A 27,209-nucleotide genomic window follows, 5' to 3' on the forward strand; every position below is an offset into this window, starting at 1 on the left:
AGAACAAAGCCTTAATCCAGAGAAAACGGCTTTTAACTGTGGAATTTCATATTGAGGAGAATCTGGTGGGCCTTTTTTTGGTCTCCCTTAAATCATATTTTATAGGTAGTTGCCAACTCTGTTCTTTTTTTTTCTTTCTATAAGGAGAACAATACACTTGTCTCCATCTCCACCATGGTCTGACAGGAACTTGTTTCAGCCTGGTTGTGTCAGGGGCAGGGACCACAAAAGTGCTTTCACTAAAGTCTAAGGGATGTCACGTGTGGGGCGTCTCTTTCCAGTTACATAAAGTTCACTTCATATGAAGACACGATTCCCTCCCCATTCCCAAGACACTGATCTGTAAAATGGTGCACAATGACCCTCAAATAGTTGTGCATTTCTTTAATCATCTTGTATAGATCTATATGTTAAAGCGGTTTCCTAAATCTACATTTTCCATCTGCTGTGGTTCAACCTTTGCGAAGGAAAGGAAAACGGATATCAGACTGTCGCTCACTTCTCCGTAACTACAAAGCACCTACAGGATGGGGGCACCACTTGATTTTATTTTCTAACTTTCAAGCTGGCTTTGGATAAATACCCTCTTATTTTTTGCTCCACAGAGATGCTTGGATAAAAGATCTGAAGAGTCCCTTCAAGTGCTCCAGACGGCCCGCTCTGTTTGGTGGTAATACATCAGTGGTGAGCTCTGCAGCAGGACTGGCGCCCCGGGGGCCCGCGCTGGAGCAGCAGGGGCACGGAGGCAGGGCTCCGGGCCAGCGCCCTTTCACATCTCCTTAGGAGGGGACACCGCCCAGGCGCCCGCGTTGCTAGGTCTTCTGTTTGCCGGCTTCTAAAAGAACCCAGAGCGGGACCAAAGCAAACCGGGAGGGGGCCGGAAAAGCTAAAGCGCCTTCTCAGTCATCAGTAGGGAAAAGCGGTCGCTCCTCGGTTGGCCCTTCCCGCCCGTAGCCATCCCGGAGAGGGGCGGGGTGCTGAGAAGCCCCCTCGTCCTTGGTTCCTCCCAACCGTCGCCGGCCCCGGCGCCCTCGCTCCCGCTCCGCCGCGCACGTCGCGCACCCCCGGTCGCCGCCCGCGAATGGTCTGGCCCGTCGGTAGCCACCACCCCTTTGGCAACGACCCCTGTTCCAGCTGCTCCGGGTCGAGCGCCGGCGCCCAGAGCTGTGGCTGCCGCGGGCGGTGGGTGGGTGGGCGGGCGGAGGGGAGCAGCCGACATTCAGCGCGGGCTGCCGGGCCCGGGGCAGCTGCGGTGGGAAGCCGAGGCGCGCGGGAGCCGTGGAGGGACCGTCCGCAGCCCGGAGGCGAGGACCCGGGCTGGGTTTTCCTTACTCCGGTGAGTACCTGCTGCCCCGATCCTCCCTGACCCCCTTTCCCTGTCCCCACGCCCCCGAGGTGTCGGTCCCCCCCCGGACGGTCACTGCTCCGGGGACACTGGCCCCCGCGGGAGCAGCGGCACGGGGAGCTGCTGCTGTTGGTGCTAATGATTCAGCACCATTCGCACCCTGAGAGATTTGGGCAGAATGGGGGAGGGTGGGGGGGCGAGGTCAGTTGCTGCTCTCTCCTCAGCTTCTGGGTTCCAGATGAACGACCCCGGCGGGCGAGGTCGGGTGGGGGGAGCTAGGAGGCTCCCTGCTGGCTTGTTCTGTGATTCTGTCCTTTTCCCACATCACGGTACAGACCTCCGTGAGTGTGCGGTGCAGTATTCAGTGTGTCTTTTTCGCACAGGCGAGTGAAGTCTAGGGCCCTTTTCTACACCTGTCATTTTTTCTACTTCTTCCTCGGTTGGATGCCCAATTCGTGCCATCATTCGTGCAACTTGACATCGCGTTGCATCCCCCGCAAACGTGTGAGAAAGATGCTGTATCCAACCTGTCTTGTATTCAGAGTGGGTTTGATTGGTCTTGACATAGTAGGAAAAGATTTAAGGGAGGTAGGAAATAATACTTTCAGAGCCTAGGCACTTTATGTATACATACATATATATATATATAAATAATTTCATTAAATCACGACAACAACTCAGAACCAAATGTACAAAGTGAAAAGCGGGGAAGTTAAATTACGTGCTCAAGGTCACAGCATAGGTATTTGGATATGAGATGCCCTGATCCCAAAGCCCACGAACCTTCCACTGTATTAAGGAGTTGTGTATCCAAGTGTGTCCAAGTTATATGTACAAGTATATGATTTATTACATATTAAACATAGTATTAATTTTCATAGAAGTAATCTCAAACAACAGCAACAACCTGTAAACTTCCTATGTATGGAATTATCATTCTTTTAGTGTAAAAGTAGGAGCATTCTTTGAATTATATGAAAAAATATACTATTTTCTTAGAAAGCATATGCCAAAATGTAGTATCTTGACCACACTGCATAGGAGAGCTAGGTCATAACAGGAGCTGTTCAACACTTTTTTGGCAGTGATAGATGGTGAATGCTTTGTGCTTTGGCATAGCAGGTGATAGCTCCATTTTACAGACGAAGGAACTGAAATACAGAGAAGGTTCAAGATTACACAGCTAGCTAGTGGTGGAATCTGGACAAGCATTGACTCTTACACAAAACATGTGTTGTAGCAAAGTGTAGCTCTGTATAGTGGGAGACTGTATTGATTTGTTTTTACCCTGCCCTTCAGAGTCAACAGTTATATTGACCTTGTATGCTCTTTCTATAAAAATAATGGATGCTAGGTTTTTCTTTGTTCCTTGCTTGGCCATTTGATTTGCTTTCATTTACGATTTATGTATTTTCTCTTAAGATATGCAACTCTTGTTGATGTTTCAGGAAGCAGGTTGCTATAGTACAAATGCCCATTATCTCCAAGTACTGGACTAGTATATGAGGGCAGATAGGATCATAGTCATCTTCGTCCATCATTTCTAAAGTATTTAACCATTTGCATTGGAGAATTCTTTTTTGAGTTGATGAGGATATTGATAGACTAAAGGGATAAAATGGAGGCACAAATTTACATTTGTTGTTCAGACAAGGCTGTTAAGAGAAGTAGGGTCTTGAGATGAGTCTTAAGTTTGATTTCTAGGAGGTCATTTCTTTTTGTTCTTTATATGGCTATAGACCATACCCTGACCTCAGTGAGGCCTCTTGTGGTCCAATCTGTTTAATCCCAAAGGAGACAGCAGAATTGGTATAAATGAATAAGCAAAAATACAATCCCACTGCTATTTAAAAAAAAAGGAAAGTGCATGTTCTAGCGTTGGAGGGTCAGTAGGAGCATTTTAAAACAGATGCAATACACTTTATTTAGATAACATCACTGAGTATGAATATAATACCAACTTGGCTTTGGAACTGTATTCTCTCTCTCTCTTCCCTTTGTGTGTGTGTGTGTTTGTCAAATGACTACTATCTGCAGACCATCTAAATTCTAAAAGTCTAGCTGGGGAAACTAAAAGTCTAGCTGGGAAAATATTTACCTACATATGAGCGATTAACCAAATAGGTAGAATTGGCTTAATACCGGAAAAATGTAGTGCAGACTTAAGTGCCATATGAACACCTTAAGAAGAAGGAGAAATAGTAATGGCTAGGGCCATAAGAGGATCAGGAAAGTCTTCATGGATGGAAGTGTATTAAATCACTCTCTGAGAGATGGGAAGGCTTTTAGTAGGAAAGAGAAAGCCAGATGAAGAAGTTCAGCAGAGAAGTGGTCATGTACTGTTTGGATGCATGATGACAAATTATGAGGAACCTTGCGTATCAGGCAGTGAAATCTGCTCCTTATTGGGTAATCATAGGGAACTAGTGTAGGTGACTGAGCAAGCCAAGTTTCTCTTTGGCTTGTCTTGCTCCATATTCCTTGTTCCAAGTGCTGTTTGAGAAAATGTTATATTTCCTGGGTACTGATATTAAAAGTACTAACCCAGAAAGTTTTCTATGCAAGTAAGATTTTTCCTCTTCCAAGGAGGTTTGCCTTTTTAAAAGCTTTCCCCCTTTCATTATAGTATTACAAACAATTTGGAAACTAAGAATATATTAAAAAAATCACCGTAATCTTACTAACTGAAGACAACCACTATTAACATACTGATGTGTTTCCTTCCACTCTTTTTTCCGCACATAGTTTTAATCATGCTGTGTATATTACTTTTTATACATTTTTACTTTAAATTTTATAACAGTAATTTTCACTTAATTACAATTTGACAGTGAACATTTAAAATGCCTACATAAGTTTCCATGAGGTAGATGTGCCATAAATTCCTAATCACTCCTCATTGGCACTGTATTTTTAAAAAAAATTTTATTGCAGTATAATTGATTTACAATGTTGTGTTAGTTTCAGGTATACAGCAAAGTGAATCTGTTATACAAATACATAGCCATTGTATAATAAATAACACTGTGATGAACATCTTTGTTCATAAGCTCTTTTCTAAATTTTAGAAATTAGTTCCTTAGGATAGAGTCTCAGAAATAAAAGTTCTGGGTTAAAAGGTATGAGTTCTTGTTTGACTTTTTTTAAAAAAATTGAGCTATAATTGGTATATAACATTTTATTAGTTTTGGGTATATAACGTAATGATTTAATATTTGTATATGTTGCAAAATGATCACCACAGTAAGTCTAGTTAACATCCATTACTACACATAGTTACAGGTTTTTTTTGTGATGCTTACTTTGACTAAATTTTATGCAAGTTTTAAAACTCTACTGGATTTTGTATTCTTTGGAGCATTAGCATATTAAGTACAGGATATTTGCATGTTAATAATTAATAACACTCCTGTCTGTGACTCCTCAGATTATTACTGTTTCAGGCAAACTTGTCTTTTGATTAGAAAGATTAGTTAAATCATGGATACTGGGAGAAAGGCAGGCAGTTGGGGCCACTGAAGAGAGAAGATGTAAATAATGGAGGACAGGTTTGGTGAGAGTGAGCAAGAGTTTGTAGCCAGAGAAGGGGCTTGTGTGATAGACTACTTTCTGGTCCTGGTGTTGTATTTGTGGACGTCAACTCTCTCCTTTACCGTGCTCTTCCCTCAGGAATCCACCCCTATCCTCCACACAATATCTGTCTCTTTCAAACTTCTTCCACCCTTCTGTATCAGGTTCCCAGGTCTCAGCTGCAGTATCCCAGCAGTGCAAGGCTTATGAACTCACTATCGCGTTCTAATTTGAAGAATCCACATAGGTAAGCGCAGGAATTCCAGACCTCCTTCAGTTCTCAGCAGAAGCCCAGGTTACATGGTGCAAGAGTGTCTGGTGGACGTTGAAGACTCTCGCCCTCTCCACCGTGCACATTGCCAGAGATGGCCTTTGAGAACAGCAGCCGCTGGGGAGTCGCCTAAGGTTTCCAACATCCCCTGCTGGCATTCCGGTGTCCCCTCCTCTCGTTCCCAGTATTTCTCGACCAGAGGAAATTCCCCTCATTGAGGAGAGACAGTGTGCTTCAGTGTCCCACCAGTTGTAGGGTTACATGACGCTACCTCCTTGGACAGGTACATTGGCCAGGCCTCTGCCTTGCTTCCCCAGGCTCTCACCTGGGTTTCCTCTGGATCCCACCCCCATTCTCCTTGGAATTTGAGGCCAGGGAGCCACTGAGGCAGGGAGGCCATGAAGTGTCTCTGAGAACCAGTGGAAGGGGAGTTAGGGATACGAAAGTGCCTCGAGGGCACAAGTAGTTAGCAGAGAGGCAGGAACTTGGAATATATCATCAGTTTGGGAAGATGTGAAAGGAAACAATGAAAACTGAAGCATCACTTTACAAACCAAAAATAGGCCCCGTCTTTTTAGGACCTGACAGATGATTTCTGGTGGAAATTGGGCACTGAGGTAGGCTGAGTAATATTCTGGGCAGAATTTGTCGTGTGCTTAGTTGGGACCTACTATTTAAAACAGTTTGCTTAAGCTATTAGAAGGTGGTAAGTCTATTTCCATTCCTCCCAGGCATTATTTGTCAAAGTTCAACTGGGCTTAGTCAACAGTTTTCCCTAGGGTTAAGTTAAAGCTAAAAACTTAAATTATTTATTATTATTATTTATTCTCCACTACCCTTGTTTCGTTAGTTCCCATTTGACATTTACCTGACACGTTCCCACCCATGGTATACATGATAGTTGACAAAGCCAAGGTGTTGGGTTGTTTAGGCTCTGGGAGTTGAGTGATAAATCCAATTTTCTCTTTTTTCTTTCACTTCTTACTTGTAAGCAACTAGTTGGACTGTGTTTCTTTGACTTCTTTGAAGGTTTAGAGTTAGGTGGTCAAGTGGTCACTGCGTCTCCCCTGGGGCTGATTACTCCTTTCTTTTGAAATTGATGATATTTTTGGTCCAATGGGCATGCTGAACTGTCCACATTGTTTGGTTTTTCTAAATTGTGTTATGGCACCTGAGCTTCCAAACTTCTGTGTTATTTTTGTTCTGCGTAGCTACGTGAAATGGAACATTATGTTTGATAAAAGATTATTTTGAACATTTCTATCTCTTTTACCCACTACTTTGCAAAGTCTGAACTGGTGACACATCTAATTCAGCAAGGTGGCAGTAGCTTGTTTTCATAAAAATTCTCCTCCCTCCTCTGTGAGCTTATTTGCAGTGAAGTTGACTTTTTAAAGTAAAGTGAGCATTTGTAAATTTGGAAGATGGATCAGCAGTAATCCAGGCAGCAGCTTCAAGATTATTTCTATGCTCTTTGCTGGATTAGAATTTTAGGGCTGTTTAGGTATACTTCTCATTTAAGGTAGTACTGTCTTTCTTTTGTAAGAGAAGAGAGCCCACTTAAAATTTGTGTAAAATCTAATTGATGTGATTCTAGTGCTGTGTTTGACTGGCTTTGTGATATGAATGGTTGTATGTGTGGTGTATTGGTAGGAAAAGTTAGGAACTGTGGATTTAATTTGCATCATTGCATTTGATGGGAAGATTTTCATGTGTAATTTTGTCATTGCTATTATTTAAAATATATTTTTTCCAGGTATTTAATAAATAAAATCTGTAATCATGTGTGACATTCATAGTGATTGCTGAAAAATCAGGACAGTAATTTTAGCACGCGTCTCAGTTTATATTTAGAATCGGTCTGTCTGCAGTTACCCAAACAAATATGTGCTAGCTACTCTATGGAGAGGAAAGATAGAAATTGAACACTTTCTACAATCAGTTTAGTTCACATGAAACCAGATGGAGACATTTTCATTTAGCTGTAGGTTTGAGCACATCCAAGATGATAATGTTGTATTTAATTACTTACATCTCTCAATCTAGAATCCTAAAGATTGACAGATATTACTTCCTCCGTTTTAATGATGTGAAAAATCGAGCTAGGCAGAGGGAAAAAAAAAAAAAAACCAGGCAAAATGCATGCCGAATCATCATAGGATTAGAAATTGGTCTACAGCTGCCCCTTTTATACTAATTTTGACAATAGGCGCTACTATTTACTGTTACATGTAAACAAGGGGATGACCTTCATTCATTTATTAGATAGTTTTAGTTTAATTAGATGGTTTTACTACTTTTACAGTATTTGAGGAAAAAAAAAAGTCATCAAATCCATTGAATACTTTTTCCTAATCTCTGATGTCTACTTTAGTCCATGTCAGTTTCACCCTTAGTCAACACACACATACTTCAATCCATTATTTTTGGAAAATTTAAACAAGTTATTTCTGGAATTTGCTGCAAAAATTAAAGGAAAACATACATTTTAATATTCAGGAAAGTTTTAAAGGGAGGGATCAGTGCTTCTTAAAATCAAGTGGACTATACATATGTGGAAAACTTTTTCACTTGTCAGAAATCAGTGCCAAATGGGCATTTCTGGCAGAAAGAAAAGTTTGCTGCTACATATGTTAGGAGGTTGTCATTTTGGAATAGGAGGCATTTTCTCTTTTAAAAATGTATCTTGGGGCTTCCCTGGTGGCGCAGTGGTTGAGAGTCCGCCTGCCGATACAGGGGACACGAGTTCGTGCCCCGGTCCGGGAAGATCCCACATACCACAGAGCGGCTGGGCCCGTGAGCCGTGGCTGCTGAGCCTGCGCGTCGGGAGCCTGTGCTCCGCAACGGGAGAGACCACAACAGTGAGAGGCCCGCGTACCGCAAAAAACAAAAACAAAAACAAACAAACATGTATCTTGGGTATGTGTTGAGAGCTATTTTCATCCTTGACTAAGGAATTAAAAGTTAAATGTATTTTTCATTAGTTGTAATATGGCCTATTTACTTCCATAATGTGCTTGAAAGCATATCTGTGAATTTTGTTTTTGAATTCATAAGGAACCAGAATAATAAATATAGGATGAAGTGAAGGTCCTGAAGTATAGCTTCTACTGAGAACAAAATTAAACAAATACACTCAGCAATACCTATGAATATAGATATTTAGATCTCCAAGTAAAATTACCTAATGGTAATCCAAGAGTTTTTCTCCCGTTGGTATAACTATACATATTATGGTAATATGCAAGTGATATTCATGTTTTCTGGAAGAAAAGAGTCTAGAGTAGTGTAAAAATACTGTGATTTATGTAATTGTTTGGGTGATTTCTGATATTTTGTAGGCATTCCACAAATGCAACAATTTTTTCTTTCAGTTAATGTTTTGTATTTTTTATCGTGATAAAAACACATAACATAAAATTTACCATGTTAACCATTTTTAAGTGTATTGTTCAGTAGTGTTAAATATATTCACATTGTTGTGAAATAGATCCCTAGATCTTTCTCATCTTGCAAATCTGAAATTTTATATCCATTAAACAACAACTCCCCTTTCCCCTTCCCCCAGGTCTCTGGTAACCACCATTCTACTTTCTGTTTCTATGAGTTTTAGTAGTTTAGATACCTTAATATAAATGGAATCATACAGTATTTGTCTTTTTGTGACTGGTTTATTTCACTTAATAAAATGCCCTAAGGTTTTATCCATGTTGTAGCATATGACAGTATTTCCTTCCTTTTTAAAGCCAAGTAATATTCCATTGTATATACACCACATTTTGTTTATCCATTCATCTGTTGATGTATATTTGGGTTGCTTCCACATCTTTGCTATTGAGAATAATGCCATTATGAACATAGGTGTGCAAATATCTCTCCAATACCCTGCTTTCAGTTCTTTTTGATATATAGCTAGAAATGGGATTGTTGTATCATCTTTGGAGAAATGTCTATGCAAGTCCTTTCCCCATTTTTACTCTAAACCAGTCAAACAACTGTTTTTTTGTTTTTGTTTTTTTTTGTGGTACGCGGGCCTCTCACTGTTGTGGCCTCTCCCGTTGCGGAGCACAGGCTCCTGACACGCAGGCTCAGCGGCCATGGCTCACGGGCCCAGACACTCCGCGGCATGTGGGATCTTCCCGGACCGGGGCACGAACCCATGTCCCCTGCATCGGCAGGCGGACTCTTAACCACTGTGCCACCAAGGAAGCCCCTTTCCCCATTTTTAAATCTGGTTATTTGATTTTTTGTTGTTAAGTTGTTGGAATTCTTTATATCAGATAAATGATTTTCTCCCACTCCATAGGTTGCCTTTTCACTCTATTGATTGTGTTCTTTGACATACACAAAAATTTTGTTTAATGTAGTCTCATTTGTGTAGTTTTGCTTTTATTGCCTGTGTAGCACTGATTATTTTTAGCAGTTTAAAAATGTATTGATAGAATTGTTTCAAGTTGCTGTTTATTATTTTCCTCTTTATTCTTTGAAGTCCATGAGATTTTTTGAGACTTTGCAATTATGATGCCTGGTGTAATTATTTAACAAATTAAACTTAATTTTGATTAACTTTTTCTTTTTCAAAGATCCATTTTTTAATCTGTTTAATGTAGAATTTTGTTGCTGTAACTTAACTAATATGTTAATAGGAATTATGTTAATCCTGTACATTAATTTAGGGAGAATTAACATTTTTAAAAAATTAATTAATTAATTTTTGGCTGCATTGGGTCTTTGTTGCTGTGCATTGGCTTTCTCTAGTTGCGGCAAGCAGGGGCTACTCTTTGTTGCAGTGCTAGGGCTTCTCATTGCAGTGGCTTCTCTTGTTGTGGAGCATGGGCTCTAGGCACGCAGGCTTCAGTAGTTGTGGCACGTGGGCATGGTAGTTGTGGCCCGTGGGCTTAGTTGCTCCATGGTATGTGGGGTCTTCCCAGACCAGGGCTTGAACCCGTGTCCCCTGCATTGGCAGGCAGATTCTTAACCACTGCACCACCAGGGAAGTCCAGAATTAACATCTTTACTATATTGATTCTTCCAATCTGTGAACATGATATGTGTCTCCAGGTATATATGTCTCCCTTGATTTCTTTTATCAAAATATCATAATTTTAATTACACATATCTTGCACATGTTTTGTTAGATTTATACTTAAGTATTTCATATTCTTTGGGGCAACTGTAAATGATACTGCATTAAAATTTTTTTGTTTCCATTTCTTTGCTGTCAATATATAGAAATGCAATTGGTTTTTGTGTTGGTCTTGTATCCTGAAACCTCATTGAACTCACATTTTGGATCTAGGACTGTAGATCCTTTGATTTTTTTTTTAATGTAGACAGTCATGTCATTTGCAAACTGAAACAATTTCTTTTCAATCTGTATGCCTTTAATTTATTTTTCTTGCCTTGTTGCAATGGCTAGAACTTCTAGTATTGTGCTAAATAATTTGAATGGTGAAAGTGGACGTCCTTGCCTTCTTCCCAATATTAGAGAAAAATTATTCTGTCTTTTACAATTAAGTATGATGTTAGCTGTATGTTTTTTTGTAGATGTTCTTTATTAGGTTGAGGTGGTTCACCCCTCTGTTCCTAGTGTACTGAGACTTTTTATCCTGAGTGGATATCAAATTACATCAAATGCTTTTTCTGCAACAATTGATATGGACATATGATTTTTCCCTTAGCCTATTGATATGGTGGATTGTATTGATTAATTTTTTTAATATTGAATCAGCCTTGCATACATGGAATAAATCCCATTTGGTCATGTATACATGACACACACATACATACACATATACAAACACACATACATATACATGCTTATTGTAGTATTCAATTTGCCAACATTGTTAAATATTTTTTGCTATTAATTTCAGGAGAGATATTGGTTGTAGTTTCCTTTTTGTTGTGCTTCCTTTATTTGGTTTTGGTTGTTAGAATATTACTGGCCTCATGTGGTACCAAGAAACTACCGCTTGTTGAGTTTGGGTGTTGTATCAAATTCAAATATCTATAATCTGAGAAGGGTATTAAAATACTCCTTTTTTCCAACTACATATCTCTGTGAGGCCAATTTTTTCCATATATTTCAACCAGAAGAACTTATCAAAATGAATGCATAGCAAGACAGGAACACAACCCCACCCATTAGCAGAGAGGCTGCCCAAAATCATAATAAGTCTACAGACGCCCCAAAACACACCACCAGACGTGGACCTACCCACCAGAAAGACAAGATCCAGCCTCATCCACCAGAACACAGGCACTAGTACCCTCCACCAGGAAGCCTACACAACCCACTGAACCAACCTTAGCCACTGGGGACAGACACAAAAAATAACAGGAACTACGAACCTTCAGCCTGAAAAAAAGGAGACCCCAAACACAGTAAGATAAGCAAAATGAAAAGACAGAAAAACACACAGCAGATGAAGGAGCAAGATAAAAACCCACCAGACCTAACAAATGAAGAGGAAATAGGCAGTCTACCTGAAAGAGAATTCAGAATAATGATAGTAAGGTTGATCCGAAATCTTGGAGATAGAATGGACAATAGAATGGACAAATTGCAAGAATCAGTTAACAAGGACCTAGAAGAACTAAAGATGAAACAAGCAACGATGAACAACACAATAAATGAAATTAAAAGTACTCTAGATGGGATCAATAGCAGAATAACTGAGGCAGAAGAACGGATAAGTGACCTGGAAGATAAAATAGTAGAAATGACTACTGCAGAGCAGAATAAAGAAAAAAGAATGAAAAGAACTGAGGACAGTCTCAGAGACCTCTGGGACAACATTAAACGCACCAACATTCGAATTATAGGGGTTCCAGAAGAAGAAGAGAAAAAGAAAGGGACTGAGAAAATATTTGAAGAGATTATAGTTGAAAACTTCCCTAATATGGGAAAGGAAATAGTTAATCAAGTCCAGGAAGCACAGAGAGTCCCATACAGGATAAATCCAAGGAGAAATACGCCAAGACACATATTAATCAAACTGTCAAAAATTAAATACAAAGAAAACATATTAAAAGCAGCAAGGGAAAAACAACAAATAACACACAAGGGAATCCCCATAAGGTTAACAGCTGATCTTTCAGCAGAAACTCTGCAAGCCAGAAGGGAGTGGCAGGACATATTGAAAGTGTTGAAGGAGAAAAACCTGCAACCAAGATTACTCTACCCAGCAAGGATCTCATTCAGATTTGATGGAGAAATTAAAACCTTTACAGACAAGCAAAAGCTGAGAGAGTTCAGCACCACCAAACCAGCTCTACAACAACTGCTAAAGGAACTTCTCTAGGCAAGAAACATAAAAGAAGGAAAGGACCTACAATAACGAACCCAAAACAATTAAGAAAATGGGAATAGGAACACACATATCGATAATTACCTTAAATGTAAATGGACTAAATGCTCCCACCAAAAGACACAGATTGGCTGAATGGATACAAAAACAAGACACATATATTTGCTGTCTACAAGAGACCCACTTCAGACCTAGAGACACATACAGACTGAAAGTAAGGGGATGGAAAAAGGTATTTCATGCAAATGGAAACCAAAAGAAAGCTGGAGTAGCAATTCTCATATCAGACAAAATAGACTTTAAAACAAAGACTATTAGAAGAGACAAAGAAGGACACTACAAAATGATCAAGGGATCGATCCAAGACGAAGATATAACAATTGTAAATATTTATGCACCCAACATAGGTGCACCTCAATACATAAGGCAAATACTGACAACCATAAAAGGGGAAATCGACAGTAACACATTCATAGTAGGGGACTTTAACACCCCACTTTCACCAATGGACAGATCATCCAAAATGAAAATAAATAAGGAAACACAAGCTTTAAATGATACATTAAACGAGATGGAGTTAATTGATATTTATAGGACATTCCATCCAAAAACAACAGAATACACATTTTTCTCAAGTGCTCATGGAACATTCTCCAGGATAGATCATATCTTGGGTCACAAATCAAGCCTTGGTAAATTTAAGAAAATTGAAATTGTATCAAGTATCTTTTCTGACAACAACGCCATGAGACTAGATATCAATTACAGGAAAAGATCTGTAAAAAATACAAACACATGGAGGCTAAACAATACACTACTTAATAATGAAGTGATCACTGAAGAAATCAAAGAGGAAATCAAAAAATACCTAGAAACAAATGACAATGGAGACACAACGACCCAAAACCTGTGGGATGCAGCAAAAGCAGTTCTAAGGGGGAAGTTTATAGCAATACAAGCCCACCTTAAGAAGCAGGAAACATCTCAAATAAACAACCTAACCTTGCACCTCAAGCAATTAGAGAAAGAAGAACAAAAAAAACCCCAAAGCTAGCAGAAGGAAAGAAATCATAAAAATCAGATCAGAAATAAATGAAAAAGAAATGAAGGAAACAATAGTAAAGATCAATAAAACTAAAAGCTGGTTCTTTGAGAAGATAAACAAAATAGATAAACCACTAGCCAGACTCATCAAGAAAAAAAGGGAGAAGACTCAGATCAATAGAATTAGAAATGAAAAAGGAGAAGTAACAACTGACACTGCAGAAATAAAAGAGATCATGAGAGATTACTACAAGCAACTCTATGCCAATAAAATGGACAATCTGGAAGAAATGGACAAATTCTTAGAAATGCACAACCTGCCAAGACTGAATCAGGAAGAAATAGACAATATGAACAGACCAATCACAAGCACTGAAATTGAAACTGTGATTAAAAATCTTCCAACAAAGAAAAGCCCAGGACCAGATGGCTTCACAGGCGAATTCTATCAAACATTTAGAGAAGAGCTAACACCTATCCTTCTCAAACTCTTCCAAAATATAGCAGAGGGAGGAACACTCCCAAACTCCTTCTACGAGGCCACCATCACCTTGATACCAAAACCAGACAAGGATGTCACAAAGAAAGAAAACTACAGGCCAATATCACTGATGAACATAGATGCAAAAATCCTCAACAAAATACTAGCAAACAGAATCCAACAGCACATTAAAAGGATCATACACCATGATCAAGTGGGGTTTATTCCAGGAATGCAAGGATTCTTCAATATACGCAAATCTATCAATGTGATAAACCATATTAACAAACTGAAGGAGAAAAACCATATGATCATCTCAATAGATGCAGAGAAAGCTTTTGACAAAATTCAACACCCATTTATGATAAAAACCCTGCAGAAAGTAGGCATAGAGGGAACTTTCCTCAACATAATAAAGGCCATATATGACAAGCCCACAGCAAACATCATCCTCAATGGTGAAAAACTGAAAGCATTTCCACTAAGATCAGGAACAAGACAAGGTTGCCCACTCTCACCACTCTTATTCAACATAGTTTTGGAAGTTTTAGCCACAGCAATCAGAGAAGAAAAGGAAATAAAAGGAATCCAAATCGGAAAAGAAGAAGTAAAGCTGTCACTGTTTGCAGATGACATGATCCTATACATAGAGAACCCTAAAGATGCTACCAGAAAACTACTAGAGCTAATCAATGAATTTGGTAAAGTGGCAGGATACAAAATTAATGCACAGAAATCTCTGGCATTCCTATATACTAATGATGAAAAATCTGAAAGTGAAATCAAGAAAACACTCCCATTTACCATTGCAACAAAAAGAATAAAATATCTAGGAATAAACCTACCTAAGGACACAAAAGATCTGTATGCAGAAAATTATAAGACACTGATGAAAGAAATTAAAGATGATAGAAATAGATGGAGAGATATACCATGTTCTTGGATTGGAAGAATCAACATTGTGAAAATGACTCTACTACCCAAAGCAATCTATAGATTCAATGCAATCCCTATGAAACTACCACTGGCATTTTTCACAGAACTAGAACAAAAAATTTTGCAATTTGTATGGAAACACAAAAGACCCCGAATAGCCAAAGCAATCTTGAGAACAAAAGAAGGAACTGGAGGAATCAGGCTCCCTGACTTCAGACTATACTACAAAGCTACAGTTATCAAGACGGTATGGTACTGGCACAAAAACAGAAAGATAGATCAATGGAACAGGATAGAAAGCCCAGAGATAAACCCATGCACATATGGTCACCTTATCTTTGATAAAGGTGGCAGGAATGTACAGTGGAGAAAGGACAGCCTCTTCAATAAGTGGTGCTGGGAAAACTGGACAGGTACATGTAAAAGTATGAGATTAGATCACTCCCTAACACCATACACAAAAATAAGCTCAAAATGGATTAAAGACCTAAATGTAAGGCCAGAAACTATCAAACTCTTAGAGGAAAACATAGGCAGAACACTCTATGACATAAATCACAGCAAGGTCCTTTTTGACCTACCTCCTAGAGAAATGGAAATAAAAACAAAAATAAACAAATGGGACCTAATGAAACTTAAAAGCTTTTGCGCTGCAAAGGAAACCATAAAGAAGACCAAAAGACAACCCTCAGAATGGGAGAAAATATTTGCAAATGAAGCAACTGACAAAGGATTAATCTCCAAAATTTATAAGCAGCTCATGCAGCTTAATAACAAAAAAACAAACAACCCAATCCAGAAATGGGCAGAAGACCTAAATAGACATTTCTCCAAAGAAGATATACAGAGTGCCAACAAACACATGAAAGAATGCTCAACATCACTAATCATTAGAGAAATGCAAATCAAAACTACAATGAGATATCATCTCACACCAGTCAGAATGGCCATCATCAAAAAATCTAGAAACAATAAATGCTGGAGAGGGTGTGGAGAAAAGGGAACCCTCTTACACTGTTGGTGGGAATGTAAATTGATACAGCCACTGTGGAGAACAGTATGGAGGTTCCTTAAAAAGCTACAAATAGAACTACCATATGACCCAGCAATCCCACTACTGGGCATATACCCTGAGGAAACCATAATTCAAAAAGAGTCATGTACCAAAATGTTCACTGCAGCTCTATTTACAATAGCCCAGAGATGGAAACAACCTAAGTGTCCATCATCGGATGAATGGATAAAGAAGATGTGGCACATATATACAATGGAATATTACTCAGCCATAAAAAGAGACGAAATTGAGCTATTTGTAATGAGGTGGATAGACCTAGAGTCTGTCATACAGAGTGAAGTAAGTCAGAAAGAGAGAGACAAATACCGTATGCTAACACATATATATGGAATTAAAAAAAAAAATGACATGAGAAACCTAGGGGTGAAACAGGAATAAAGACACAGACTTACTAGAGAATGGACTTGAGGCTATGGGGAGGGGGAAGGGTAAACGGTGACAAAGCGATAAAGAGGCATGGACATATATACACTACCAAACGTAAGGTAGATAGCTAGTGGGAAGTAGCCACATAGCACAGGGAGATCAGCTCGGTGCTTTGTGACCGCCTGGAGGGGTGGGATAGGGAGGGTGGGAGGGAGGGAGATGCAAGCAGGAAGAGATATGGGAATATATGTATATATATAACTGATGCATTTTGTTGTGAAGCTGAAACTAACATACCATTGTAAAGCAATTATACTCCAATAAAGATGTTAAAAAAAAAAAATAAAAGACTATTACTCAGAAAAAAAAAAAATGAATGCAGAAACAGGTATGAGAATCTATTTTCTTGAAGAAAGATATTAGAGGAATTTGAAAAAGTATAAAACAATGTTACTCATTCCTTTTTAAGAAAACTATAGTTACTTTTTAATACAGTATGTTTTTGTTAACATGTACTGGTTTTATTATTGTTATTTTTAAATGAATGAATAAGTATTTTAAACATTTATCAGTTTTACTTTCTAATAAGGTGAATATTGATAGATATGACCCACAAAAACAAAGCTCAACAAAACTGAAAGAGCATAAAGAGTTCCAGCACCAAAAGTTTGAGAAGCACTACTAAGATGACCAAGGCAAGGAGAAAAGTGAAGCCAGAGGCATGGGCATATGCATCTCACACTTGGCATTGGTTTAAACAAGTTGTTACACGTGCACATTTTCCTCTTTCTCCGCTAGTATTTTTATTTCACAAAAAGATGCTTTTTCCTCCACATCAATTCATTGATATGTATGCTAATCTCTTAGGAAAAAATACAACACATCAATTCATTGATATGTATGCTAATCTCTTAGGAAAAAATACGATAAATAGACCAATAGAAGTCCATAATGTAATCTTTACAAAATGAAATGCCTCAAAATTATCTCCACCCTAACTTTAACAAATGTTTTATATAGACATATAACTATATTTTAAGTTACAAATTATAAAAGAAATATTCAGTTATAACTTATGCAAGGATTAAGTAATTTAGAATGTTTTACCAAGAATTGACTAAAAGATAGTACAAGAGATATTTACATTACTGTCTTTTGATTTTGATTATTGTAAATGGCTTTTCTTTTGTATTTTTCCCCAGTACTTCATTGAAGTATAATTTGTATATAGTAAAATGTACACGTTGTAGAGTTTTTATAAGATTTTGGTAATACCATTCGAAGATACCTAGTTTGTAATAGAATGAACATGCAAGATGAGATGATAAAAAAATCTTAGGGGTCTTCCTTGGTGGCGCAGTGGTTGAGAGTCCGCCTGCCGATGCGGGGGACACGGGTGCGTGCCGCGGTCCGGGAGAATCCCACATACCACGGAGCGGCTGGGCCCGTGAGCCATGGCCGCTGAGCCTGCGTGTCCGGAGCCTGTGCTCCGCAGCGGGAGGGGCCACAACAGTGAGAGGCCCGAGTACCGCAAAAAAAAAAAACAAAAAAAAAACTTAGAATATCAGTGAGGGGAAAAAATAAGATGAAGTGAGCTAGGGGAGACATTAGCTCACAAAATCCATGTTATGAAATCCTGCATGTTTATTAGAGCTGGACACGCTTTTTTTTTTTTAACATCTTTATTGGAGTATAATTGCTTTACAGTGTTGTGTAAGTTTCTGCTGTATAACAACGTGAATCAACTATATGCATACATATATCCCCATATCCCCTCCCTCTTGCATCTCCCTTCCACCCTCCTTATCCCACCCCTCTAGGTGGTCGCAAAGCACTGAGAGCTGGGCACACATTTAATTCAAGTTTTCTAACTTCCAGGCAAAGAGGGACATACACAGAAAGTTTAATGATTAATTGAAAAGCTAATCAAAGAGAAAAACAAACCAATTGCCTAAGAGGAACAAAGTTGTTGCTATGTAGAATCCAAAGTGAAATTTATGCTACAGTTTCTTTTAAAATGAATTCAGTATAGTGTAATGCAAAATGTCTTCAACATCCTTACAGTGGAATTCAGTAGGATATTTTGGGCTATTTTTTATAATGTCCTTCAATGGGCCCATGATGTGGATCTGTGTTTTGGGGGGAAGTAACCTCCAAAGATCTGATTATTTTCTTCTCTAACATGAGAATAATAGCTACCTTGAGAGCATTGTGATATAGGTGAAGATTGTAGTCTGTGCTCAATAAATGATAACTATTCTGTTATAGGGTGGCTGTGACCAACAGTGTAGTGTGGTCCAGATATGTAGCTCTCTGATGATCTGGCTTAATCTAGGAATGGATGTTACAGTGTCTCAAAGAAAGTTCTGCATATCTTTTAGGAATTCCTTCATACATATTATTATTCTTAGCTGAGATGTTAAGGAGCAATCCGTTTGAGGTTTTGCTCCCTGAGAATTACCTGCTATTATTTCTTTTCAGTCAAGTAAAGAATTCCATGATTTGAGAGTCAGCTGGACCAAGTAATAGGAGGACTTTACCAAATGTATGTAGCTAAATAGAAGGCCACAGCTCCTCTGCAGCAAATGGGCTAAAGTAATGATCTTAGACAGGTTTAAATCTCCTCCAAAATCAATTTTGCATTTGTTCCAACACACAGAAGAGTAGGTGTTGGAAGTCCTAAATTTATGACATGGAATGTGGCTCCAAATGCCCATTTCAGCTAGAACAGTTTTAGGTAGAGATAAAATAGTTGGAATTACCACTTCCGCTTCTCTTGCAGAGAAGTGTAATTTTTTTCTTCAGACCAAAATATTTTTTCTGGAGTGTTTTTTAAACCATCAGTTAAGTTTCTGTCGAGAGAAAGTGAAAACAAAATTGTTGGGGTTTGGAAAATTCTCACCTAGCAAAAGTTGAATTAGGCCTCAGACTTTTTTGAATAGAGGAGTAAACTTAGTTTGTAGTAATTGCATGAGCATTTTAGGTTGGTTTGCTTCCTGAGCAGTAGTCTTTTAAAGTCAGCTATCAGATCAACGTAATGGGTATTTGATTTTTAAAAATCTTTTGAGCGTTTGAGTCTAATTTTCTTTCATTAGTAATCCCTTGTGAATTTGCCTTTAGTAAGTCCTACAATCTGTACACATTTTCCACATCATTTAAAGCCTTCTGGGGCTGCCCACGGTGGACTAACTCAGATTCACTGTGATGTCTGCAGGCGGCTGAAGCTAGAGCACGGGCTCCTCTCTGCTTCCCAGGGCCCACAAGAGAAAGGAGGGCCCATCCTTCTTGTCCAGACTAAATCAGTGGGAAGGTCATGATCTTAGGTTTGGAGTCAGTTAGGTACTTTTAACATGTGCTAAAGAATGAATTAGACTCAATTATATATCCTAGCCTCAATGATTGTTTTCAAATTCTAAGCAACTAATTGGATTATAACGTAGCCAAATTTCCATCATATTAGAAATTTCCATTTTCCTCACTGCCAGATTAGAGTTTTGGGGTTTAAATAAATGCTTATTTATTTGTAACATATAAAAATAACATAATCTATTATTAATTATAAATGATTATTAATATATAGTATTATATGTTATAATAATATAATAAACTATAATTCTCATTCAGTTTTCCTTTTCCAAATACCAAAACACCTCTTGCTTTATTGGAAAGTCTTCTGTATAGTTTGATTTAATTTTGATTTAAACTGATCCTTAAAAAATGAGTCATACAATGTGTTAACAAAAATCAGTTATAAAAATATAAAAATATTTAATTATTAGATTTATTTATTAGTCTTGCTTTCATGGTTGAGATTTGCAGTTTCTCATAGGAAAACTAGATGAATGTTTAATTTTTGGCAAAGAGCAATTCTTCTCTATATTATGGAAAATCTGCAGGATGTCATTCTAGAGGGTAAATAAGAGGGGTACCCTTTCCCCTCCCCTCCCCTCCCCTCCCCTCCCCTTCCCTTCCTTCCCCTCCCCTCTCCTCTTCTTTCCTCTCCTCTCCTTTCCTTTCCTTTCTTTCTATGACTATAATTTATCTGTCTCATTTGAGTTTTGGATGTGGTTCTGGTTTAGGGTCCCTTAGTCTATCTCCTCTAATTAGTGGATTCTGGTCTGTGAGGAGCCAGATAAATGGACTGGGAAGCTGAGAAAGAAAAGCTTCTCTGGTGCATATAGTCCCCAGGGCACATTTGTAACTCAATCTCTATGACTGGTGTCTGCATCATTTTTATCCTAATGGTCTTCTTAAGCAGTTGTCTCAGATTGTGTAATATAATAGATGAAGGGTTATTATTTTAACTCTAAAATGTTTAGGTATATATTTGGTAGGTGAGATAGTTGTTATATAAATTCTAATGGACTAAAATGAGGAAAATAGGAAATTCATTTTTTTTGTTATAGGTTACCTCCAGGTTATAAAGTACAAGCTAAATACTTAGTATAGTATAGGTGAAATAGTCATATAACTTGTTAATGAAATTACGTGAAACAGGAAAATGTTACTGTATTCTAAAAAGCATATTTAAATTGTCCAATCTTGGGATCACAGTATAGCTCTGCAAATTATTACTTTTACCTCCCCACTGCCCTTTTCTGGCCCAAAGGAACCACATTTAAATTGAAATTCAAATGTAGCGAGCTCAGAGTTTTGTCTACTTCCAGTCCTTCTGTCTGTGCTCCAAGAGGAAATACTTGGCTTATGACCATTACTTTACCCTCTTTGGACATCATCAGAACTGTGGGTGCTGCAGCCTGCTTCTCCTGAGATGAATCAGCGATGCTGTCTGCCAGTCCGCTCCAGCCATGGCTGGCTGTTCATTCTAATAGTTGGGCCCATAATGTTCCATGAAGCTGCATAAAGTAGAAGGTCATAAAGCCATTTGATTTGGGCCAAAAATTTGAAACCAAAGAATGGTATGTGATTTTCTTCTTCACATTTTAAGATTGCAAAAGTTTGTAACTAGAAATTTTGAAGGTTAACTTTGCAGAAAGACTGGCAGAATTTTTCACATGGATTCCTAAAATAGATTTTTAGGGAGTATGCTTTCTGGCATTCTTCCAATTTTAATTCTCATTTATATCCTATTATAATTTTAAATTACTTTCTTCTAATGCTAAATAAATTTGAGTTCTGTTTTATTTAAATTTCTGTAGTTTCTATTAACTGCTTACTAGATATGGTGAATGATATCTGTTAAATGTCTTAATTATTCAGATCAGTGTGATAATATTGGACTTTTGACTGGTCAGGGATATAAGATATTAAAACCTCATATTTGTATATATATTTATATATATAATGTATATTTTTAAGACTTTTTTTGAATAATCAAATAGTGCCAGTATTTCAGTGAAGTTAAGAAATGTGAAAGACATGATAAAAATACCTTTATGTAGATGAACATAGATGATAAAAAGAGTTTGGTGGAGTTAAGAATTCAAGATTAAGAGAGAATAAATCATTATTTGTTTCATTTTGATTTGCCTTTTAGTAAAAATGTTTTTTTTTCCCCATTACCATTTGTAAAATGGAAACAAAACATAACCTATTTAGTGTATTTTGTTTGGTAAGTGTTCAGTAAATCTGTTTAATTAAAACCAAGTATGAAAACAGAAATTGGAAAAGTCTATTTAATATTAAAATAGATAAGAGAGTAGGCTGGTATAAACAATGTAGGCTAATGCAATAGAGATATCTTCAAAGTTTGTCTTCCTGCTTCTTTGATGTAATCCTTGGCAGAGAAAGGGTATCATGTAGACTAGCTGTCGATAAGCCAGATATTAAAGTAACTATATTTGTGATTATTTAGAAAGATGGAAGATGTGATTCATTCTTAACCTTTATTTTGTATCACCAAAATTTCATGAGTAAAATAATGCAGAGTTGCTGTAACCTAATTTAAAAAAAACCCAGATAAACACATTAAGCTCTACTATGTATCAGGCTCTGTGTTTTGTTCATATTGCTCAGAATGAGAGACACTGCCTTTTCCAGTAAAGAACTTTAAATCAAATACTTTAAAAATACGATACAATGTGGTAGATTATGTAACAGTGTTCATGGGAAAGACAGACCATTGTGCCTAAGAGACAGAAGGAAAAGAAAGGGCATCTAAGCTGTGCTTGAATGTTGGGTGGTGAAAGAGAACATTCCAGGATTAGAGAAAAACACAGGTTAAGTGCATGCAAATTAGAAAATGAATACCATTTTCAGGATCGTCTTTTTATCTCATGCTTTTATCTCTAGCTAGAATATTTTTCAAACATATTTGGCTGCAACTCATGGTAAGAAGAAATAACAATTTATTTCTTGCCATAGTATACATACACCCAAACACACCCATGCGTTCCCCCCTGCCCCCCACCAGAAAGAAAAATGTCAAGACTCAGTACTTACTTTTCCTCCTACATGCAATGCAGTCTGTCTCTCTTATATTTTCATCTATTCTATTCTTTCATTTAAAAATGCTGATTGAATCTCACTAAATTGATTTCATGACCCTCTATAGGTCATGGTCTGTATTTAAAAAACAAATAAGCAAAAACCTGTCCTAGAGTTCAGAATTCATAGGGAGGACCCTTTCATATCCAATATGCAGGTTTACAAAGGAACTATTTGGCTTTTTCTCATCAGGGTTTTAAGATTGTGAGAAACAGACCGATGGCTTTAGCATATTTGCAGTTCAGAAGGCAACATGGTATAGTTCAAAGGTTTTGAGAGCGGAGGAGACCTGTCCAAGTCTTTGACAAGTTAGTGAATCTGTCTGAATCTCAGTTTTCCCATCTGTAAAATGGAACTATGAGGATCAAATGAAACAGCACATCTATTTAGATAGTGGTTCTCAAACTTTTCTGTATGTCTAAATCATATGGGGAGCTTTAACAAATTTCAGTGCCCAGCCTGTATCTCAGACCAATTAAATTGGAATGTTTGGGGCTGGGACCCAGGCATCAGTATTTTTTTTTTTTTCTTTTTTGAAACTTTATATTTTTTGAATAGCAACTCTTCATATTCCCCTCCCTTCAACTCCTGGCAACTGCCATTCTTCTTTCTGTTTCTCCTTGTTTGACTATTATAGACACCTCATAAAAATGTTATTATGCAGTATCTGTCATTCTGTGACTGGTTTATTCCACTTAACATAATATCCTCAAGATTCACCCATATTGTCATATATGGCAGGATTTCTTTCTTTTTTAAAGCATAATAATATTCCATTGTGTGCATACACCACATTTTATTTATCCCTTCATCTACTGATGGACATTTAGGTTGTTTCCATGTCTTGGAATGAACCTGGGAGTGAAGATGTCTCTTCATAATCATGATTTCAATTATTTTGGATAAATACTCAGAAGTGGGATTGCTGGATCATATGGTAGTTCTATTTTTAATTTTTTGAGGAAACTTCATACTGTTTTTCACAGTGCCTGCACCATTTTACATTCCCACCAACAATGTGAGAGGGTTCCAGTTTCACCTCATCCTCACCAACACTTGTTATCTTTTTTTTTTTTTTTGAATAATAGCCAATTGTGTGAGGTGATATCTCATTGTGGTTTTGATTTGCATTTCTCTGATAATTAGTGATATTGAGAATCTTTTCATATACCTGTTGACCATTTGCAGGTCTTCTATGGAGAAATGTCTATTCAACTCCTTTGCCCATTTTTTAATTGGTTTATTGTTTTGCTATTGAGTTGAAGGAGTTTCTCATATATTATGACTATTAGCCCCTTATCAGATATATGGTTTGCGAATATTTTCTCCCATTCTGTAGATTGTCCTTTCACTCTTTTGACAGTTTCATTTGCTGTGCAGAAACTTTAGTTTGATGTAGTCCCACTTGTCTACCTTTGCTTTTGTTGCCTGTACTTTTGGTGTCATATCCAAGAAATCATTGCCAAGACCACTATCATGAAGCATTTCCCTTGTTTTCTTCTAGGAGTCTACAGTTTCAGGTCTTACACTTAAGTGTTTAATCCATTTTGATTTTTTGCATATAGTGTTAAGATAGGGTCCAATTTCATCCTGTTGCATGTGGATGTACAGTTTTCCCAACACCATTTGTTGAAGGGACTATCCTTTCCCTATTGTTTATGCTTGGAATCCTTGTCGAAGATAAGTTGACCATATTTACATGGGTTTATTTCTGGACTCTCTTTTGTTCCACTGGTCTATGTGTCTAGCCTTATGCCAGTATCATGCTATTATAATTACTATAAGTTTGTAATATATTTTGAAATTAGGAAGTATGTTACCTTCAGCTTTGTTCTTTCTCAAAATAGTTTTGGCTTTTTGATGTCCTTTGTAGTTCCATATGAATTTTAAGATTCTTTTCTCTATTTCTATAAGAAATGTCATTGGGATTTTGGTAGGGATTGCATTGAATCTGTAAGTCGTTTTGGGAAGTGTGGCTATTTTAACAGTATTGTCTTCTAATTCATGAACGTGGGGTGTCTTTCCATTTACTTGGCCCTTTTAGGATTTCTTTTGTCACTGTTCTGTAGTTTTTAGTGTACAAGTTTCACATCCTTAGTTAAGCTTATTCCTAAGTATTGTATAGGCATAAGTATATTTTTAAACCTCCTCTGGTGCAGTGTATGTTGAAATGCCTGATTGTGAAGCCTATAGTGCAATGTGTGGAATATGGTAGACATTTGATACATGTCTGGTTTCCTTGATTAACAACATCAACAATAATGTATAGCTAACCCTTTTGTGGTGCTTACTATGTTTCAGGCACTGTGCTAAATAAACACTTTTCATATCATGTAGAAAACACCATGTTTTGTTTTTGTTCTGTCAAACAATAGAATAGCATATGACTGAGAAAAAAAGGGAGAACACTGCTTACTAGAGAGGAAAATGGCTACTTTTATCATCAGGAGCTGAGTTACCCATGCAGTTATTTCAATGAATTATAGAATTGTCTTTCACTGAACAGCCTCAAGAATATAGATTGAATACCTTAAAAAAATATTTTAGATTCAAGTTTAAACCTTACACAGTGACTTACAGGGCAGGTATAGCAGATCAGTTTGATTCAGATAAATATCTCAAACGTGAGTATTCTAATTTTATTAGAAATGTATTGATATTATATAGTGGATTGTGTCTGGTGTATATTTTCTAGAAAGTACAAAAAAGTGAGTATTAACCTACAAATGCTTTTGCCACTTGACGTCAAAATCTGTTACGCTTAATATCATGATGACTGGAATATTTTTTGTGTGCTTATTAACAACGTCTATATTTTCCATTGTATTAAGTTGATATACTTAGTAGTCTTCTGGTATGCTTTTTCCTATTGTTGTTTGTTTTGATTTTGGTCTTAGGAAGCTTATTTATTTATTATAATTATTTTTCAGTATGATTTTTCTGTAATATAATTGCTTCAAAAAGAATATCTGAATGATTTATTTCAAATATATAATTTATTAGTTGCCTTTGCATTTAAATAACAATTTACTAGTTCTTGTCATAATCTTTAGTTTGCTTCTTAGTTTTCAATAACAGCTTCCATAATGGTGACTGAGAAAGCATTCATTTTTCATGGATGTATGCGTTCCTTATACTTAATAATGTTCAAATAACAAAACAAACATTTTTTTGTGTCCAGGAAATGGATTTGTAAGTTGCTACATCAACTCTGTTTAGATAAAGTGCATTCTTGTCTTACCTTTTTCTTTGTGCATTTTCTTTCAACCTATTCAAGTATTAAAGCATTTGTAGGGTACATATGCTCTTAAATTTAAATGAGTTAATAGATGTAAAGTTCTTAGAATAGTATCTGGTACTTAGTAAGCATTTACTATATGTTAGTTATTGTTTATTGACAGTGACTTACAAAAATGTGTAATGCAAAAGTGTATCATGGTAGAGTCAGATATTTGCAAAAGAAGTTGAAGAACTTTATGCTTTGTGACTGAGAATAAAAGTTGGTATTTCTGCTTGTCAGTGCACCTGAAAATGAAATGCTTGATATACCAACAGGCATCATGTATTCAAAGCTGAAATTAGGTATTTAAAATTGAAGTGTCAGATTTCAGGAAGGAAAATTAGCTTTTTAAGGTTTTACAGATGATTTAGTTTAAAAAGCTTTGCTATTGAGGTTATCAAGAAAATTAAAGAATTTTAAGCCTAAAGAAGGGCTTAATCCTTTACTTTGTTAGCCTTTGTAGGCACAAAATTAAATTCATTTGATAGCAGTAGAACAGTTTTGAGGTGAGGTATTAGTAGAGAAAGGAAGAACATTTTCTGAATGTTGGATTTGAATGAAGGATTATTTGTTTCCAGAGCATTCCAATATGATAAAACCCAAGCTAGGAATAATCCACTTGGATTGGACTTTAGAATTTGTGAGAAGTATCTAAACCATTGAGTTGAGTCTTATAAAGATTGACATGTGTTGTCGGTATGATTATCTGCCATGTGCTCTCACTCTGCTGTCCTCATTCTCAAATTATTACCTTTGACACTGTGGAACTATTAGAGTCTCTTGTGATTGACAGTTGAAATCTAGAATGTGTCACACAGGACAGCCGTTGTCAGAGGCCGTGTGATATACTTAGAATTAATGACTAAGCATAGTTTGTAGAGGCAAATGAAATCATACACTCCTATGTGACTGAAAAAATGGCTTACTTTTGTTAGGAAGAAAAATTTAACTCTCAACCCATCCTTTCCACCCTCTTCCCTTGGCTTTCCTCCCTTACTCTTTTATTCTATTTTTTTATTTTTGGCTGTGTTGGGTCTTCGTTGCTGCTCAGGCTTTCTCTAGTTGTGGCGAGCAGGGGCTG

General features: G+C 37.3%; 1 protein-coding gene across 5 annotated transcripts in view; it reads left to right on the forward strand.

Annotated features, from left to right (window-relative positions):
* Positions 1–1,213: 1,213 nt before the first annotated feature.
* TTLL7 (tubulin tyrosine ligase like 7) overlaps positions 1,214–27,209 on the forward strand; it is a 160,339-nt gene continuing 134,343 nt past the window's right edge. For 4 of the 5 annotated variants that reach the window (XM_082656213.1, XM_082656215.1, XM_082656217.1 and 1 more), the window contains exon 1: positions 1,214–1,336. The gene's annotated coding sequence lies outside the window, so the exon portion shown is untranslated. Of the gene's footprint in view, positions 1,337–21,296; positions 21,321–27,209 lie in introns of those variants that run through there. The other variant, XM_082656214.1, reaches the window with a different exon arrangement.

This window comes from Grampus griseus (genome assembly GCF_964374135.1).
Source record: "Grampus griseus genome assembly, chromosome: 1".
Taxonomy (NCBI): Eukaryota; Metazoa; Chordata; class Mammalia; order Artiodactyla; family Delphinidae; genus Grampus; species Grampus griseus.